The sequence below is a fragment of the Rattus rattus genome, chromosome 5, assembly GCF_011064425.1.
Source record: "Rattus rattus isolate New Zealand chromosome 5, Rrattus_CSIRO_v1, whole genome shotgun sequence".
Taxonomy (NCBI): Eukaryota; Metazoa; Chordata; class Mammalia; order Rodentia; family Muridae; genus Rattus; species Rattus rattus.
The window spans coordinates 89,822,553-89,826,070 of record NC_046158.1 but is presented as its reverse complement, the minus strand read 5'-3'; positions in this window follow the sequence as shown (position 1 = coordinate 89,826,070).

Genomic DNA, 3,518 nt, shown 5'->3' with positions numbered 1-3,518 from the left:
AGCTCAGCTGGGAAGAACACATACAAGCTTTAACAGTGTTGCTTTTCCTCTTGTTCATCCTTACAGTATACTAGACTATTTCTTCAGCTCACATATTTTTTGCTTTAGTAAACCCGTGTTTTTCCCCACTGTACCCATATTTCTTTCCTTAAGAGATATCTATTAATATTCAGTGTTGTCCCATCTGCAAACAGATGCTGATAAAGTTTCATTACACATGTATTGGAAATTTTTTTACTTAATTTTTTACAGTTCAGTTTGTATCCCCATCCTCATCTGCCCTCAGACAGTTCCTCCTCCCGTTCCTCATCTCCTATCTCCAAGAAAGGATGTCCCCAACCACCATTCATCCCACCCTTCCACAACATCCCACCCCACCGGGCCTCTACACTCCCTGGAGCCTCAAGGTTCTTGAGGTTAGGCAAGACTTCTCTCACTGAGGTGAGACAAGGCAGTCCTCTGCTGTATATTTGTCAGGGGCCTCAGACTAGCTAGTGTATGCCGCCCAGTTGGAGGCTCAGTGTCTGAGAGCGCTCAGGGGTCCAGTTTAGTTGACACTGGTGGTCTTCCTATGTGGTCGCCCTCCTCCTCACTTTCTTCCAGTCTTTCCCTGATTCAACCACAGGGGACCTGAACTTCAGTCTATTGGTTGGGGTATGTGAATTTTTACAAGCAAAAGACATAGAATTTGTGCAGTAATCTCTGATACACTTTAGATATGCTGATTAAGAAAAATCTCCTTTTTTCTCTCTTTTCCCATCTTTATTAAATTGGATATTTCTTCTTTACATTTCAAATGTTATTCCCTTTCTCGCTTTCCAGGCCAACATCACCCTAACCCCTCCCCTTCCATATGGGTGTTCTCCTCCCCATCTTTCCCCTATTACTGCTCTCCCCCAAAGAGTCCCAGTCACTTGGGGTCCAGCCTTGACAGGACCAAGGGCTTCCCCTTCCACTGGAGCACTTACTAGGCCATTCATTGCTACCTATGAACTTGGAGCCCAGGGTCAGTCTTTAGGTAGCGGCTTAGTCCCTGCAAGCTCTGGTTAGTTGGCATTGTTAATATGGGGTCTCAAGCCCCTTGAAGCTCTTCCAGTCCTTTCTCTGATTCCTTCAATGGGGGGTCCCGTTCTCAGTTCAGTGGTTTGCTGCTGGCATTCGCCTATGTATTTGCCATATTCTGGCTGTGTCTATCAGGAGAGATCTGCATTCGGTTCCTGTCAGCGTGCACTTTTTGGCTTCATCCATCTTATCTAGTTTGGTGGCTATATATGTATGGGCAACATGTGGGGCAGGCTCTGAATGGGTGTTCCTTCAGCCATTGTTCTAAACCTTGCCTCCCTAACCCCTCCTAAGGGTATACTTGTTCCCCTTTTAAAGAAGGAGTGAAGCATCACATTTTTGTTATCCTTCTTTAGTTTCATGTGTTCTGTGCATCTAGGGTAATTCAAGCACTTGGGCTAATATTCACTTATCAGTGAGTGCATACCATGTGTGTTTTTTTTTATGATTGGGTTACCTCACTCAGGATGATATTTTCCAGTTCCATCGATTTGCCTATGAATTTCATAAAGTCATTGTTTTTGATAGCTGAGTAGTATTCCGTTGTGTAGATGTACCACATTTTCTGTATCCATTCCTCTGTTGAAGAAAAATCTCTGCTCCTGTTAAATAAATATGCAATGAACAATATTATTAAATTTATTGATATTGGATAAAATGAAGTAGTAATTATGGTTTAAAAATCTCTACCAGGCTCTAATCCACATAGACAGATATGGTAAGAGACCCGCAGTATTTACCAAGTATACTCTCTCCCAAGTATGTGGCCAAGCATAGAATCTAGAAAACATCTGGATTTGACCACTGCTCATTCCCATGGAACCAAGACACTCTTGGCCAAGCCCTGAGCACAAATGTCCAGATCTGGTCAGAGTTCTGACTCTCTTATTATGCTATTTATCATGCCACAATTGTTTCATTAAACTGATAACCCCTGTTCTTCTTTGTGCCATCAGTGTAATAGGCTAAAAATTCATTGGGGAAATGCAAATCAAAATGACCCTAAGATTCTACCCCATACCACTCAATGGCTAGTCAAAAACTCAGGTGACAGTGGATGCAGGTAAGGATATGGAGAAAGGGGAATACACCTGTATTGTTGGTGGGATTTCAAGCTGGTATAACAACTCTAGAAATCAATCTTAAAATTTGGAAATAGTTCTACCTGAAGACCCATCTATACCACTCCTGGGCATATACTAAAAAAAGGTTCCAACATATAAAAAGGATACATGCACCACAAAATTCATAGCAGTCTTATTCATAATAACTAGAAGCTGTAAATAACCAAGATGTTTTTCAGTAGAAGAATGAATACAGAACAATAAATACAGAAAATGTGGTATATTTACACAATGGGATACTATTCAGCTATTAAAAACGACGACTTAATGAAATTCACAGGTAAATGGTTAGAACTTGAAATTAACATCGTGAATGAGGTAATACAGTCTCAAAGAACACATGTGGTTATATTCACTGGTAAGTAGAAATTAGGCAAAAGCTTGGAATACCCACAATACAAATCATACATCATATGAAGTTCTAGAAGAAGGAAGACCAAACTGTAGTGCTTCAGACCTACTTATAAGGGGGAACAAAATAATCAGGGGAGGGGGGAGGAGGAACTTGGGAGTGAGAGCTGAGAGGGAGAGAAAAAAGGGGGCAGGACCAGGTATGGGAAGACATGGTGCAGATGTACAGAGGGTCAGGAAATTGAACAGTGGTGGGTAGCAATGGGAGATGGGGAACTGGTGTAGCCACCAGAAAATCTTAGACACAGGAAGGCAAGAGGCTCCCAGGACCCAACATGGTGGTTGAGGGGATGACTTTAGATGAAATATCCAAAATGGGGAGAGAGAATCTGTGAGAACATATTCAGAGGTTAGTTAGGCAAATCCCCCTCATTGAGGGATGAGGCCATGCACCTATTTCAAAAATATTAACCTTGAATTGCTCCTATCCAAAGGAAATGCAAGGACAAAGAGTGGAGCAGAAACTGAAGGAGAGGCCATCTAGAGACTGCCTCACTTGGGGTATCCCATAATGAGACACCAAACCCAAACACTGTTCCTGATGCCAAGCAGTGCTTGCTGACAGGAGCTTGATGTGGATGACTCCTGAGAGGCTATGCCAGAGCCTTACTGATACAGATGAGGATGCTTGCAGTGGTCTGACTGAGCATAGCAACCCAAATTGAGGAGTTAGTGGAAGGACTGAAGGAGATGAAGGGGTTTGCAACCCCATAGGACAAACAACTATAGAAAATAGCCAGACCTCCCCAAAGCTCCCAAGGACTAAACCACCAACAAGAGTGTATACATGGGGGGGAGGGGAGGACCCATGGCTCCAGGTGCACATGTATGTAGCAGAGGATTGCCTTATCTGGCACTAATGAGATGGGAGGCCCTTGGTACTGTGAAGGATAGATGCCCCTGCCTAGTGGAATACTAGAG